This window comes from Tiliqua scincoides, chromosome 3, assembly GCF_035046505.1.
Source record: "Tiliqua scincoides isolate rTilSci1 chromosome 3, rTilSci1.hap2, whole genome shotgun sequence".
NCBI lineage: Eukaryota > Metazoa > Chordata > Lepidosauria > Squamata > Scincidae > Tiliqua > Tiliqua scincoides.
The window spans coordinates 98151812-98169558 of record NC_089823.1 but is presented as its reverse complement, the minus strand read 5'-3'; the positions used below and the strand labels follow the sequence as shown (position 1 = coordinate 98169558).

The window sequence follows — 17747 nt, the reverse complement described above, 5'->3', positions numbered from 1 at the left end:
TTACTAATTGCATGCAATGATATTAATGACCCAGTAATTGCTGTAAGAGTGGCACTGAAGTGGAAAACATCATCTTGAGGCAGGGTTCATCTCTAGGTGGTAGGACATCACCATTGACTGAGTTAATGCCTAGTGACATTTTAGAATATAACACTGCAGATGAGAAAATGTGCCACTTGCACGGCTCTCATGCCTTCGATGGACAGGACGCTATTAGCGGTGACCGCAGAGAGTCCAGCAGTAACCCCAATGAAGTGGCGCAGTCAGGGTTTGCCCTACCAATGAACCCCATTCCTTTCAGGGATGATATTATCTACTATAACAATCCACTGCAATTTTCCACATGTTTGCTTCAATAAAAAAATACCTTCATCTCCTCCTTTTTTTTCTAGCACAAACAGAAGTGTGCTTTATTGCACAACCCAAAATGCTATTTAGAGATCCTCTGGCCATTGTCTGCAACAAAAACGATTTGCCATTGTATGTCTTCAGATCAGTTATGAAGCCTAATAGAAGTTTAACACAGCTGTGGTTTTATGACCAAATGAGTTTGTGTCCAGAGTTATACCCAGAGGTGTTAGATTAAGATCAACATTTTCTAACTTGAATGTGTATCTAAACACCTGATTTCAGAATTCACCTAAAAGTCCTGTCAGAATGCAAACAATTAACAGAGGCAATTCTTTCACTTGCATACAGAATACTGCAGACCAAGCCTTCCTGGTCAAATATTCAAATTTTATGACATCTGGACATTTTCTTAAAGCTAGTGGAAGCCACTATGAATAATGCATAATTGGGTGTTGCATAGTAATATTTCCTAAAAAGGAAGCATTTAATGGCTACTTTGTGTTATCAGCCACAGTATTCTAGGCAGAAATATTTCACCTGGCCAATTAATATAACGAACAATCTAGTATGTAGCCTTCCACAAATGCATACCCCATTCTCGGCCACAGAAGCTGAACACACAATTGCACAACATGCATGGTTCCCACTGCAGGATCTTCTGATCCAGCAGAAATGCTTCCCAACATTGGACTGGATCTGCATATGCAGTACCAAAAGGATTTTCCGATATTAACCAGCTGTTTGGGAAACTGGAGACTGAATTTAGAGGCCCCCTGCTTTCCTTACTTATGACCTTTCTCTCCCTCTCAAATAATTCAAAAGATCAAAGACGACACAGCTAGGTCATCCATTGAGTGGCTAGGTATATACTAAAACACATCTGTCTGTCAGTCCCTCAACTGCTGGTACTATACATAGTTGTGTTCATACTGCCTTAGAATGAACACAAACTAAGAGTCATACATAATTTGCACTCAAAGGCAGTATGAACACAAATCTAGGTTATCATTTAATTTTAAATGGGGTGCCAATGTTCACGTTATGCTTGTTAATCTATAGTACATATATATACACGAAGACAGTCGTAATGAGACTCTGAAGTATTTCATATTTTAGTGTCAAAGGGATGAAGAATGTTATCCAGCTCACTGAGAGATTCATCTTAATAGGATGTACATTCCGTCCTGTATTTCTCGTCGTCCTACTGCTGGGGGGATGACCGCTTCAGAACTGATTGCTATTTATTAAAATTTCTCTTCTTCTTGAGCTAACAAGTTAAGATATCTAATACCTTTCAAGGTTTCCAGAATATCACTACATGATAAAATATAATCAATGTCTCTTACTTCCATAGGAAATACTTTGAATATGCACCATTCAGTATCACCACCATTTGTCCCTCATTTGTCACTTTAAATGTGGCAACTATTTAAAACTGAGCAAAGAAAGATAATCAATAAACAATAATGGAATGCACTGTTAACAAAGAAAGAGTTAATGGCATTTCTCCCAATCTTTCAGCCATTTCTTTCATTGTGCAGAAATCCAGAGACAACATAGCATCATTCAAAACCTCACTGTTGGGCTTTTAAAAAAAAATCATCTTTGTTCTTGTCTTCTTACTTCATAAATTTAAACTTAAAATGAAGTGCATACATCAAGGAAGATTATATAAATTACAACCGGGAAGCTATATATGGGGCTTGTTATCATGCTGGTATGTGAAGGACTGCATGTCCCACCTGTATAATTAGACACATATTTGCTTTTTGCCTACTCATATATATGGGTAAGGAAAATTAAGCACATTTCCCAAAATGTACTGCGTTACTCATTTAAATTTATTCAGGCTCCTCTGTAATGGGCCTACTCTTCAGGAAGATGCAAATGACTCCCTTTGATTTAATGAGTTCTTCAAATCCAGCAGCACAAGGAAAAGGACCTGAGGGCACTCATTTTGTGGAGTTTTACACCAGTAGTTAACTTTACACAGGGGAGTAGTCCTACTTAAGTCACGGAGATGCTTTATATACATAAAATTAAACCTCAGTGTATAAAGCCTTTGTAACACAGTGGTTTGACTTATTTATTATGTTTAAATCATTTTAAGTTCATTTAATGCTAATCTGCATAATGAATACATAAAAGTTCCTTAAGCAGAGAAATGGCTCTCTCCTTTGTGCTAGTATTTTATCCCTGGTATTGCTAAATCATTTACAAAGCTGAGTATGTGGGGGGAAGAATGCTATAAATAAGCAGGAGTTGGAAACATTCAACTACATATTATAAAATATTAAAGCTGTTTCAATCTGAGCAATTCCTAAATAATTCCCCTTCACTTTTAAGCAATTGCTCTTCATTTCCTGTCTGTTTTCATATCTAGTACACATTAGGGAGGGTGCGTTCCTTTTTGATCACTAGCTCTCATCCTATTAACAAGCAGAGCCATCTTGTTCTTTCATTTGCTGCCCTTGGGAATAAAGAAGAGGTACTTACAGATTTCCTGCTGTAGTACCTTTCTGCCTAGTTTTAAATGAGATAAACTGCCAGCACTGCCTAGGTAATGGCACTGAATATGAACAAAGACAATCCATCTGCAATAGGCACGTCAGTGAGCTTACAAGCCCCATGTGGACTGAGACAATAATCCCAGTGGACAAAACTCCATTAGTCCTATAGAAGCCTTACACACCGACAGGAATCTGAAACTCTACAGACCCAGAATTTTTGTTCAGGCAATTTTATTTCTATGATTTATATTTAATTTGACAGAGTTGAATTAAACAAGAGTCCCTTTAAAAGACTTTCCAAGTCTGACCTTTGCATATCACTTTACAGTAAGAAAAGCTGGAGGTAATTCATTTAGTTCTCTTCCTCTGACTAGAGGAGGAAGAGGGCAAAGAAGTGTTTTGTCTACACAGCATCAAGGTGGCTTTAAAGTCAAGAATTTTTTTACCTACTGTAAGAAATACAAGATTCCGCCTCAATCTTAAAAAAAAAATGTCAATGTTATTGCTTAAACATCTTAAATATTATTAAAAAGCCAAACAAGGGCAGTCAAAAGGCTTAGCTATCAAAACAAAACAAGGCATAAAGAAAGCATGTCTATTCTAACTGGAGGAGAGAAAGGGTTGCAAGAAGAAAGCAGGAACACTAGTCGAGCATTTAATGATGCAAACAATCTCTTCCAGTGAGACAAACAATGGTGCAAACCCCTAAACAAAAACAAACAAATTTTTAAAAAAGCTATACAGTCAGACAGCCAGCAGCAGGGTGGGAGCTATCCAGTGTTTTGCATCGAGTGCAACATGTATGACTATTTGCCTCTGGGGCATAAGTCATGGGTGTGTCCTCGATGCAAGGAGCTCCAGGAACTCAGGGAATGCGTGCGCTCCCTTGAAGCCTTGGTGGCCGACCTGGAGAAACAGAGGCAGGCAGAGAAGGACCATGGGGAGACTTCCGGGGACAATCAGGCTTCGTCCCAACCTCAGTGTGCAGCTCCTCAGCTGCCCGGGTGGAAAGTTTCGGGGCTGGAAGACGTCATCCTGGAGAGGAGGGGAACAATCCCCTAGGGGGGACCCCTTCTCCAGGGGACCAGCCCGTATCTGAACCTACTCAGGATAGTCCTCGGCGGGAGGGGGGGTTGGGGGCTTCTTGTAGTGGGGGATTCGATTATTAGAAACATAGAGCGGGGTTTGCGAGGGATGTGAGGACAGCATGGTGACTTGCCTGCCTGGTGCAAAGGTTGCGGACATGACTTCTTGTCTAGCCAGGCTAGTAGATAGTGCTGGAGAGGAGGTAGAGGTTGTGGTGCATGTCGGCACCAACGACGTGGGCAAGTGTAGCCGGGAGGTCCTGGAGGCCAAATTTAGGCTATTAGGTAGGAAGCTGAAAGCCAGGACCTCAAAGGTAGCGTTCTCTGAAGTGCTATCTGTTCCACGTGCAGGTCCAGCTAGGCAGGCAGAGATCAGTGGTCTCAATGCGTGGATGAGACGGTGGTATAGGGAGGAGGGGTTTAGATTTGTTAGGCACTGGGGAACATTTAGGGACAAGTGGGGCCTGTACAAGAGGGACGGGCTTCACCTGAACCAGAATGGAACCAGACTGCTGGCGCATAACATTAAAAAGGTGGCAGAGCAGCTTTTAAACTGATCCCTGGGGGAAGGCTGAAAGGAGCCAAGCGGCGTCCGGTTCGGGACTCCTCATCTCTATGGGACGAGGATGGGGAGGTTAGAGAACAACAAGGCAAAGAGAGTAGGAGAAGAAATTGGGAATGGTAGCGTGACGGGATGTGATATACAGTTTGGCACAGTGACAGGATGCGGGGACAAAGGAGCTAATAAGCAGCCCATCCTGGGGCATTCCATGTACAAATGCTTTTATGCGAATGCCCGAAGACTCCGAGCAAATATGGGAGAACTGGAATGTCTGGTGACTAGGGAAAACACTGACATAGTGGGCATAAAGGAAACCTGGTGGAATGCAGAGAATCAGTGGGATACCGCAATCCCGGGCTATATACAGGAGGGACAGGGAAGGGCGTGTTGGAGGTGGGGTGGCCATTTATGTTAAGGAAGGGATAGAATCCAGCAAAGTAGAGACTGAAGGTGGGTCCGACTCCACCGTAGAATCTCTATGGGTTACATTACCAGGCCTGAGGAGCGATGTAAATACTGGGTCAATTTGTGTTCTGGTCACGAAAAGGAGCCCGGATTCCTTGACACGCTAAATGACTGTGCCTTAGAGCAGCTAGTCATGGAGCCCACCAGACGACAGGTGACTCTGGATTTAATACTGTGCGGTACTCAGGACCTGGTTAGAAATGTCAATGTTACGGAGCCATTGGGGAACAGTGATCATGCTGCGATCCGTTTCAACATGCACGCCAGGGGAAGAATACCAGGCAAATCTCTAACAAAAACCCTTGACTTCCGACGGGCGGACTTCCCTCAAATGAGGAGGCTGGTGAGAAGGAGGTTGAAAGGGAAGGTAAAAAGAGTCCCATCTCTACAGAGTGCATGGAGGTTGCTCAAATCAACAGTAATAGAGGCCCAGAGGAAATGTATACCGCAAAGGAAGAAGGGCTCGACTAAGTCCAGGAGGGTGCCTGCATGGCTAACCAGCCAAGTTAGAGAGGCCGTAAAGGACAAGGAAGCTTCCTTCCGTAAATGGAATTCTTGCCCTAAAGAGGAGAATAAAAAGGAACATAAACTGTGGCAAAAAATGTAAGAAGGTGATACGGGAGGCCAAGCAAGACTATGAAGAACACATGGCCAGCAGCATTAAGGGGAATAATGAAAGCTTCTTCAAATATGTTATATTTGGACATTATATATCTGGACTTTCAGAAGGCGTCTGACACGGTCCCTCACCAAAGGCTACTGAAAAAACTCCACAGTCAGGGAATTAGAGGACAGGTCCTCTCATGGATTGAGAACTGGTTGGAGGCCAGGAAGCAGAGAGTGGGTGTCAACGGGCAATTTTCACAATGGAGAGAGGTGAAAAGCGATGTGCCCCAAGGATCTGTCCTGGGACCGGTGCTTTTCAACCTCTTCATAAATGACCTGGAGACAGGGGTGAGCAGTGAAGTGGCTAAGTTTGCAGACGACACCAAACTTTTCTGAATGGTGAAGACCAGAAGTGATTGTGAGGAGCTCCAGAAGGATCTCTCCAGACTGGCAGAATGGGCAGCAAAAGGACAGGTGCGCTTCAATGTCAGTAAGTGTAAAGTCATGCACATTGGGGCAAAAAATCAAAACTTCACATATAGGCAGATGGGTTCTGAGCTGTCTGTGACAGATCAGGAGAGAGATCTTGGGGTGGTGGTGGACAGGTCGATGAAAGTGTCGACCCAATGTGCGGCAGCAGTGAAGAAGGAAAATTCTATGCTTGGGATCATTAGGAAGGGTATTGAGAACAAAACGGCTAGTATTATAATGCCGTTGTACAAATCTATGGTAAGGCCACACCTGGAGTATTGTGTCCAGTTCTGGTCGCCGCATCTCAAAAAAGACATAGTGGAAATGGAAAAGGTGCAAAAGAGAGCGACTAAGATGATTACGGGGCTGGAGCACCTTCCTTATGAGGAAAGGCTACGGCGTTTGGGCCTCTTCAGCCTAGAAAAGAGACGCCTGAGGGGGGACATGATTGAGACATACAAAATTATGCAGGGGATGGACAGAGTGGATAGGGAGATGCTCTTTACACTCTCACATAATACCAGAACCAGGGGACATCCACTAAAATTGAGTGTTGGGCAGGTTAGGACAGACAAAAGAAAATATTTATTTACTCAGCGTGTGGTTGGTCTGTGGAACTCCTTGCCACAGGATGTGGTGCTGGTGTCTAGCCTAGACGCCTTTAAAAGGGGATTGGACAAGTTTCTGGAGGAAAAATCCATTATGGGGTACAAGCCATGATGTGTATGCGCAATCTCCTGATTTTAGAAATGGGCTATGTCAGAAGGCCAGATGCAAGGGAGGGCACCAGGATGAGGTCTCTTGTTATCTGGTGTGCTCCCTGGGGCATTTGGTGGGCCGCTGTGAGATACAGGAAGCTGGACTAGATGGGCCTATGGCCTGATCCAGTGGGGCTGTTCTGCTTATGTTAGAAGCAGGAAACTTGCCAGAGAAGTGGTTGGCCCCTGGATGGTGAGGGAGGGAAAGAAGAAATAAAAGGAGACTTAGAGATGGCAGAGAAATTAAATGAGTTCTTTGCATCTGTCTTCACGGCAGAAGACCTCAGGCAGATATTGCTGCCTGAACTGCCCCTCCTGACCAAGGAATTAAGTCAGATAGTGGTTGAAAAGGAAGATGATAAATTAAAGATCAATAAGTCACTGGGCCCTGATGGCATCCACCCTAGAGTTATTAAGGAACTGAAGAATGAAGTTGCTGATCTCTTGACTAAGATATGCAACTTGTCCCTCAAAACGGCCACAGTGCCAGAGAATTGGAGGATAACAAATGTTACACCAATTTTTAAAAAGGGAAAGAGGGGGGACCCGGGAAACTATAGGCCGGTCAGCCTAACATCTATACCAGGTAAGATGGTGGAATGCCTCATCAAAGATAGAATCTCAAAACACATAGACGAACAGGCCTTGCTGAGGGAGAATCAGCATTGCTTCTGTAAGGGTAAGTCTTGCCTCACAAACGTTTTAAAACTTTGAAAAGGTCAACAGGCATGTGGATGCGGGAGAACCCATGGACATTATATATCTGGACTTTCAGAAGGCATTCGACACGGTCCCTCACCAAAGGCTACTGAAAAAACTCCACAGTCAGGGAATTAGAGGGCAGGTCCTCTCCTGGATTGAGACCTGGTTAAAGACCAGGAAACAGAGAGTGGGTGTCAATGGGCAATTTTCACAATGGAGAGAGGTGAAAAGCGGTGTGCCCCAAGGATCTGTCCTGGGACCGGTGCTTTTCAACCTCTTCATAAATGACCTGGAGACAGGGGTGAGCAGTGAGGTGGCTAAGTTTGCAGACGACACCAAACTTTTCCGAGTGGTGAAGACCAGAAGTGATTGTGAGGAGCTCCAGAAGGATCTCTCCAGACTGGCAGAATGGGCAGCAAAATGGCAGATGCGTTTCAATGTAAGTAAGTGTAAAGTCATGCATATTGGGGCAAAAAATCAAAACTTCACATATAGGCTAATGGGTTCTGAGCTGTCTGTGACAGATCAGGAGAGAGATCTTGGGGTGGTGGTGGACAAGTCAATAAAAGTGTCGACCCAATGTGCAGCGGCAGTAAAGAAGGAAAATTCTATGGTTGGGATCATTAGAAATGGCATTGAGAACAGAACATCTAATATTATAATGCCGTTGTACAAATCTATGGTAAGGCCACACCTGGAGTACTGTGTTCAGTTCTGGTCGCCACATCTCAAAAAGGATATAGTGGAAATGGAAAAGGTGCAAAAGAGGGCAACTAAGATGATTACTGGGCTGGGGCACCTTCCTTATGGGGAAAGGCTACAGCGTTTGGGCCGCTTCAGTCTAGAAAAGAGACGCCTGAGGGGGGACATGATTGAGACATACAAAATTATGCACAGGAAGGATAAAGTGGATAGAGAGATGCTCTTTACACTCTCACATAACACCAGAAGCAGGAGGCATCCACTAAAATTGAGTGTTGGGAGAGCTAGACAGACAAAAGAAAATATTTCTTTACTCAGCGTGTGGTTGGTCTGTGGAACTCCTTGCCACAGGATGTGGTGACGGCACCTGGCCTGGATGCCTTTAAAAGGGGATCGGACAAGTTTCTGGAGGAAAAATGCATTACCAGTTACAAGCCATGATGTGTATGTGCAACCTCCTGATTTTAGAAACAGGCTATGTCAGAATGCCAATGCAAGGGAGGGCACCAGGATGCAGGTCTCTTGTTATCAGGTGTGCTCCCTGGGGCATTTGGTGGGGCCGCTGTGTGATACAGGAAGCTGGACTAGATGGGCCTATGGCCTGATCCAGTGGGGCTGTTCTTATGTTCTTATGATGCCTATCGATATTTTCCAATAGTATATTGCAAGCAAAGTCGGAAGGACTGCTTTGCTTTGTAAATGTTAGAATGGGACTGACGTTTAACACAAAAGCCTAGAAAAACTGCTGCAGAACTGGGGGTGTTAGTTTGGGTATGGGGCCCAACTCCAGCGGTTACAGTACATTCTGTGACATAATGAACATATGCTGAAGGAAGCCCAAATGGTAAAGCAATTGTCTTGTTCAGGGTGGACTGACTGTATCCATTTTTTAGCAGAAGGCTTGCTAAAGTCAGCTATAAAACCAAGACTCCTCTCCTGACAAGTGGCTCTCAAAATGGTTAGCAAATACAGAGGGCATGTGGATCAAATAGGTTTTTATTAGTTTCAGGCCACAGGAAATTGAGTTTTGTATGGAAAAAACCTAGTTTTGCAAGACTGAATGTTCCTTTGGAGGAACTAACAATCAGGAAACATTCACGCTTCTGCCAATCCAATACATACTTACCTAGAAGTAAGTCCCACTGAACACAGAGGGACTTGCTTCTGAGTAGACATGCCTAGACTTGTGCTATATGGTTGAGGGAAAAGAAGACACTAAGTTCCAGTACTTCAAAGTGTCCAAGGAACAGGAAACAGACCTTGTAGCCAGTTGGAGATTTCTATTTGCTTAACACTCAAGCACCAACACATACAAGTGACACAAAATATCTTGTATACCATTCAGCTTGAGGACACCCATATTGCTTGAATATGTTTAATCTGAATTAAGCTCCCTATTTCAATGGGTTTTTGTTTGTTTGTTTTTACTTCTTATTAAAGGCCCAATCCGATCCAATTTTCCAGTGCTGGTGCAGTTGTGCCAATGGGATGTGCACTGCACCCTGCAGTGGAGAGGCAGTCACTGGGGCCTTCTCAAGCTATGGGAACATGTGTTCTCTTAACAAGGGGCTGCATTGTGGCTACACAGAGGTTGGAAAGTTGGATAGGATTGGGCCCTAAGTATATCTTAGATAGCCACAATCTTATTCCACCCCACAATGTCTTTTTTCCTGCAAACTCTGAATCACATTTTCTTCTTGTTTAATTTTAACCAGTAGGCAATTATATAAGTGGGTCACTTGAAAAAGCTGGCAAAAACAAAAGGGAAGACCATCTATTCTATTTTGCTAGTGTCAAAGTCCATGATGATCACAAGAGGAAGCAGAGAGCAGCTCCAGAAGTTACACTGAAGTACCTCACACATTTGCCCTTTTGTGCTTCTAGCGCTATCTTCCAAAGAGGGAACTGATGTACCTCCTGCACCAGTGGTGTCAAACAGAGGGTCAAATAGATTTCATGATGCCTGCTGAGGGCCAGAAGTGATATCATTAAGGAGGAAGTCATGTCATTGAGCAGATGATGTCCAGAAATAAGCACTTTATTTTCATGTAGTAACTTATTAGCCGCAAATGACAGATGAGAAAATATGCAAATCTTGATCGTATTTTCAAGGTTTGGGAGAGCCCAATGATCTTGCTGGCGACCCTTTCAGCAGCACCACTTCTGCCAAGTTATCATTTGCAGCTGGGAACTAAGAGTTGTTCTGTGAAGTGAGACAGATATCAGATATCCTTGTATCTGGTGCTTCTGCATCTCATGGCAGGAATAAACTGATTCCCCCTTTCAGGCGTTATACCAGAAGCAAACACATACGCTTGATTCATTTGTGCATCATCTTGCACTGCTTTTGTGTGGCAACCTGAGTTTTAACATACTATCTTCAGACCAAAGGATGCTCAGTAGCTTTTCAGAAGGTCATGCAGGAAGCAGGTCCATGAGCATTATAAATATTTATTACCCAACCAATTGAACATGTGCCTTTCAGGGAACACTGGTGGTGCTGCACCTCTTCCACTTATGGGGGAATCCCAATGGTGTTTATTGCCTATTTACCTACAATTCCTAATTGCTAAGTGCCATTTTACATTATTACAATAGTGCAGGATAAATGCAGCATATCAGTCACATTTGGGTGTTAACCTATGGCTGTTTGTTAGAACAACATGCCATGGCAAGCTTCAGATTTGTGTACTCCCCTTTAAGCACTAAGGGAGGACACACTGAAATTCCAGTTCAAGGTCTGTTGTTTAAGTATGGAAAGAAATTTCCATACTTAAACAGGAAATAATCTTATTTTTTAAACTGCAAGTGAAAGCTTCATAATTTGTCTCCTCACAGTCATGGAGGGAGAAAGGATAGAGGAAGCATTTACTAGCAGGTACAGGTCGTCCCCTGTAATCCATTATGTTTCTGTTCTAGAACCCTATCAGGAGGCAGCCCGCTCTCCCTGTGAGGCGGGGAGACAACACAGGGCAAGGAGACGCGCCGCCTCACTGCAGGGAGGCACGTCCACCTCCTGAAAGGAGTTTCGCTTGGGGCGGCCCCGCCCCACCCCACGGATCAGATCTGGCGGGGGCTACAGGGAGGGAGAAGCAGGTGCTGGGGAAGGCACACGACAACCCAAGTGGCAGCAGGGTGATTCCCGGGCAGGGAACCGCTGCCTGGAGCCACACGCCGCCACGGGCTCCCGTCGCCCTGCTCACCAGCCAGCCAGGGTTTCCCCAGAGCAGCGGGGAGGCAGCATGCCTGGAAGGGGAGGGACTGGATGAGGCCGGGCAGAGGCCCATAAGAGTTCTGGTGGCGGGAGGCTGGGGGACTGGCAGGCGCTGTGCCCAGCCTGCAGCCAACTGGCAGAGGCTGGCCGGGAGGGGGAAGAGCCTGGAGCTGCCCCTGAGCCCTACAAGGGAGGAGAGCGGGGGCAGCCTGGGCGGTTCATCAGGCAGACCACCCAGATTTATGGGCCCAGATGTAAAGGCCCAGGACTGGCCTAGGCAAATCCTACCAAACCCAGAAAGGGTGGGAACAACAGACAGCCTGCAGGAGACACCGAAAGGTCATCCAGACCAACCCACGAGGTGGGCACCGGGACCCAGACCAAGCCTAACCAGACAGCAGGAAGCCCCACCCCTTGGAACAATAAAGGTCGGGGGGGGGGGCCAAGAGAAGTCAGAGACCAGGCAGAACTCGTCCCGGCAAGGGGGTGAGAGACATTTTTCTGCTTAAAGGAGCCCTGTGCTATAACATGGCTCCATGAATGTCAAACAGCTAAGGAAAGTAAACAAACTTTGTTGAGTAACCTTCCTGACTCCACGTGCTTCTGCTCTGCGGCATAGCCTCTACAGCGACTGAGTAAGAGCTGAGGCAGGGTTCTGCCCCCAAGGGGAGGGGCCACCAGCCCCCATGGATATCACAAACCCTTAGTGCAGTGTTATTCAAACTGTGAGGCGTGGCTCCCTGGGGAGGCACCAAGAATGCACTGGGAGGTGCAGGATCATAGTGATACAGTCACACCACCTTTCCCGGGCACAATGTGAGCCCCTCTGTCTTCTGCGCTTTTTATTTAAAGCAGAAAAATTGGGAGTTGCTCAGCTGCTCCCTCCAAGAGGGACTGTGATAGTGGCTGCTGCTGCCCGCCCTCTTCTCCCTCCTCCCCGAGGCTGCCGCCTTCTGTGTTCACTGCATTGATCCTTGTCTGGTTGGTTCCTAGTTCCCAGCCTGGGATCGCTTCTCATCAAAGTGAAATCTCTCTTTTCAACCCCCTCCCTCTTCCACTCCCCCCTTTCAATCTCCAAACCTTCCTGCTTCCCCCCCCCCCCAAACGGCTTCCTATTTAACCAGTCACCAGGGCTCTTAAAGTTGTTTCCATGCAGCTGGCAAAGGGGGGGGGAGAGACAAGCACACACTTTACTTGGCTAAGAGCAGAAAAAGGAAACAGTTTTTGAAATGATTTATACATCTTGTTGTTTGGCTGAAGAGGAGAGGCTGTATTTTTAAAGTGATGAATCTTGCTATGTGAAGGGAATACTTATCAGCCATTGATGAAGTGATTGCCAGCCCAACCCTTGCCAGACTTTCCTGGGAGTAAGCCCCATTGACTCTAATGGGACTTACTTCTGAGTAGACATGCATAGGATTGAGCTGTGCATCTCCTAGTATAGGAGACAAATCAGCCTCCTAACCAAACCCTTATCAGCTCTGATATATTTTCATGGTCTATTTTTATTTTCCGCACCAGCTGCTGGAAAAATTTAAAGTAATTTTATTAATAAAGGGTTCAATCCTATCCAAGGAGAATGGGAGAAATGACTAGTTGGATTGGGGTCCACAGGGGTGTGCATGTGTAACGTTGGTCAGACTGGTTGTTCACAAAGTTCATTTGATAAAACAATTCTATTGGTATGCTTACAAAGTTAAAAAAATGAGTCTTCCTGGACCAGACAAAATCTACCTACTCTAGCATCCTGTCTCCAACAGTGATCAGCAGCTGATCATTTATAAAGCATGTATGTTGCTGTGTATTTAATTAATGATATGATTAATATAATTAATATTCATATAGTTAATATTTCTGGTGACTTCCTGTTTAATGATATCACTTCCAGCCCCCAGGAATATGATGGGGAATCATAACCAACAGCCACGGGGGTCAAGGGCCGAAAAGCTTTGCGTACCACTGCCTTAGTGGATTAAAAAAAATCAGTGGAAAAATAGATTTAAAGATCCACTTCCAGGTTTCTTGCCTCTCCACTGCTCCTAATGGAATAAGGTCGTACCTCGACATCTGCAGGGGTTTGATTGTGGGACTACCTGCTGATACCATAAAATATGTTAAATAAAAGCAGTTTAAAAAAAGTGCATCCCTTTACAACTGTGGTTTAAAAACAGCTTTTCTTACTGTTTTAGAGAGGCAGTCAGCAATTAGAAATGCTAAGAACCCCTGTCTTTGCCTGGCTCAGTTGAAGAATACTTGCATGACTGTCTCTCTACAACAGCAAGAAAATCAGTTTTTTTAAACTGCGATTTTAAAGACATGCATTTTTCCCCTTCTCCAAGGATCAGCACATTCCTTCTCATTTGCAGTGGCCTTTTGTGTTGAGTCAAATCCGTGTATAACAAAGTTAGACCTCTTTATACTTTCTTCCACAGAGTACAGTGGTATACTCTTTCTTCCAAAAGAGAAAAATGTATTTGAATAGGCAAGCAAACATAAGGCTCCACTTTGTTTCTCCATCTAGAAACAGACAACCATCCTCTCAGTATTTATTTGCACAGTTGAAGGGTACAGACCATAATATAACTTACGAATATCACTTCATTACTTTGATTTGAGCATGGAGCCAACATGAAATCATTTCTTCAACCCTATAAAAGGTCTCTTTGCAATTTAAAGCTGAAAATGTAGGACTGGAATGAAACTGCAGTACCAAGGAAACCATCATAAGGGCCGTAATGAAACTGAAATCTGGTCTAGTGAAGCTACAGCACATCTGGGAATTTGAATCATTAGATCTAAGAGTACAGCTACTTTTCCAGGCATCATTGCCAGTGGAAGAAGAAATCATCCACATACAGATGGTAGAAGGATGAAATTCATTTCTTTTTACAGTCATGTACACAGGAAGTCTTTCACAAATTCCAAGTGATCTGTATCTTTTATGGTACAAAGGGGCTCACAACTATTCTCAGAGTCACAAATTAAAATAATCTCTCTGTCTTCATTTAATCTTTGGAAGGCAGTTCATTTGGTGACATTTACTCCTGACTGTGTGACGAAAATGGGATGATCTGCATTGCAACCTTGCAAATTTTCCCTCAGGCTTCTGTTGAACCACTAATATCAGCAGGTTTTCCCCTCAGATTTTGGATTATACCATTCTAAGCTTTGCACATTACACAAACGCTTGACACCAATTTAACTGTATCATAAAATATCTGCAACTTCATCTCTATATACTTTTCTGGATTAGCTTTTCCGGTCTTCCCATAAAATTTATATCAAGTGGCATCATTAAGCCTAGGGACTTACAGCATGCAGGGTAGCTCGTTATATATTTTAGTTTGAACTGACTCTGAAAAAGATTTGACTATTCTCATCTCTGCCAGAAATAGAGGGCATAAATAGTGAATTACAATTAATTTCAACAAAATGGGACAATTTGAAGAATAAGCCACCATTGCATATCAGCGTGTGTGTGTGACAGAAAGGATGCCCAGCTCTCAGAATCCCAATGGTTAAAAAGCTGAGAAGACAAGAGAAAATCACCTCCTTTCCCCTTCCCCAGGTCCTGATTGGCTTAAAGACACAGATTAATTCTCACTGCATTTCCTGCTTCCTAGTTCCCACCTATCAGTATGTGAGCATTACAAGAAAAAGTCTTCATGAATAATTGTTAACAGGATAATCTGTTTTAATGCTAGTTTAGGACTGTGTTGATTAGAACATGGCAAAGGGTTACTCTCATCACTTCCATGAATCAGTAGTTGAGCGATTCTTTCAACAGCTACTGCTGTTGTCTGGTGACGTTCCTCCTAGACACACCTCAAGAGGTTTAACCTACAGTCCACTGAGAAATAGGCTCGACTACTTTTTTCTAACCTGGAAACAGACACTATGAACCAAACAAATGTGTCAGACCACAGAAGGATCTTGGTGAAGAAATGCAGTAGGATGAATTAATCAGAAGAGCTTTGCAATAATCCAAATAAGGCACATGCTTACTCCCGCTCAGTAGCTTTACAGAGAACAGCAAGAGAGACTTTTTTGTGCACTCTTACTCATCCACACCCCACGAATCCTCCTCACCTTCTTTCACCTTTCTTGTTTATTGGCCACATCACCCTTCTCCAGAGAATGAACACGGGAAAGCATGTTTCCCCCAGAAGCACCTTGTTTTGCTTCACATGTTTCTATCTGAATCATATGAAGAACTATTTTGCTTCTGGTCTCTGGAGTTCTATTTTGTTATTTTAGAAACCACAAGACATTTCAGCTTCATCAAAATGTCGCTGTAAGGAGAGCACAAAGAAAACATGTCTAAATTATTGCATTGAGGCTAAGACAGCTATTCGCAGTATGTTTTGGGCCCTTCTTTCCAGAAAGCAGAATGATTACCTGCTGTTCCCCCACTCACTTGCTCACCTAGGAAAGAATAATTATGTTCACAGCCCAAACATTATGACCCTATCATCAAGTGCTGTTTTTACATAATATATAACAGAGTAAGCAGGATCATAAAGTGAAAGGAGGCAGAAATTTCAACTCAGTACCTTGATGTACAATTTCATTAAAAAAAAAAATAGAGGGCTCACTGGTTTCACCTGGGGATTGTATATTCTCAGATAATCTGAAATCAGACCTCATAGGCACCACCAAGCTATCACAGGTAGCCTTCTGTCATTGCATTCCTCTGGTAAGCAATATTTTCCCCCCATTATGATAAATCTAGTACCATTTTGGAGGCAATGGAGTGAAAGGACAGTGAATTCTATAACCCCCAAAGAATGCTATAATCCTCCCGGAAATGTAATGTCTATTATACCTTATTGCCATAATGAAATAATTATAGAAAAATGAAGAAAATGAGTCCTGCTTATGGATTTACTCGGAGGGATTACTGACACAGATACGACAAAGCTGACAGTCTACCATGAAGCTCCATTTGTGTCCATAACTCTCAAGTCATAATTAAAATGGTGCCATTTATGTCACAGTTGGCCTACTGTGGAGAATTAATCCCCATAGCATTAGATAACTGAAATATTTCATCCTTGGAACCAGCTATTTGAACACAGAGAGACGTTTTTATGTTGCACTTTTTCATCAGGCCTAGAGTGGCAACTGTCTCTGGTTTCATCATTGCCGTTTTCACCCAAGCAAAACAGAACCCCTAGCACATTTCTTTTGAGCACTGCAGGCCACAGCACTGAACTCTTCTGCTTTCACACCAACTAAAAATACAATGTACAATACAAAAATACAATACAATTTAGCAGATTGCCATTCTAAGAATTCTACATGTTAGCAATTATCTGACTGACATATTTTAGTGACATTGAAACTGAAATTACTAAAACATTTTCATCTTACTGATAAATGAAAACAGAAAGAATGAATATAACTCTGGAGTGGATATTTACTTTCACTGTTATTTTTTCAATCCAACTCCTCATTTTTTATTATTTTAAACATGAGATACATTCATTGTATCGAGTTTGCATGATGCAACTAGCACAGGTCCAGGAAACAAGGGAAGATTAAATAACCACAGCATATTAAGGCTGTGCCTATATAGTTAGCTGGGAATAAGTCCCACTGAAGTCAGTGCATTCACTGGCAGAAATAGAGGAAGTTGCCTTATCCCATTTGGTTATTTGATTTTTCTCTGTAAACCGCTTTGTGAACTTTTAGTTGAAAAGCGGTATATAAATACTGTTAATTAATTAAATTAATTCCAAGTGAGACGACTGGTCTGTCTAGCTCAGTATAATCATCACTGATCTGCAGCATTTCAGAAAGAAGGTTTTCTCTGCTGTACCAGGAGATGCCAGAGCTTGAACTAACTGCTGAAATAGTGTCCCTCTCTTATAAGAACAAAAGGAGAGCCCTGCTGAATCAGGCCATAGGCCCATCTAATCCAGCTTCCTGTATTTCACAGTGGCCCACCAGAAGCCTCAGGGAGAACTCAAGAAAACAAGATACCATACCTGTATATCCTGTTGCCACTCCCTTGCATCTGACATTCAGTGATAGCCTACTTCTAAAACCAGGATGTTCCATAAGCCCATCATGGTTTGTAACCTGTGATGTATTTTTCCTCCAGAAATCTGACCAATTCACTTTCAAAGGCATCTAGGCCAAGTGCCATCAGCACTTCTTGTGGCAAAGAGTATACAGATTAATTACTCAGTATGTCTAGATCGGAAGTCTGCAAGTGCTCAGCTGTCTTGCAACTTTGTAAATGACACACGCCCTCCCCTCCCTGCCAAGGAATCACCCAGCACTTAAATACACAGCAGTAAAAATTAAAGCCATTCC

The 17747-nt window shown here is 43.5% G+C and overlaps 1 protein-coding gene across 1 annotated transcript in view; it reads right to left on the bottom strand.

The window, feature by feature from the left end:
- Nucleotides 1–17747, bottom strand: part of EFNB2 (ephrin B2) — a 66714-nt gene that overhangs the window by 18881 nt on the left and 30086 nt on the right. The gene's annotated exons all lie outside the window — the stretch shown is intronic.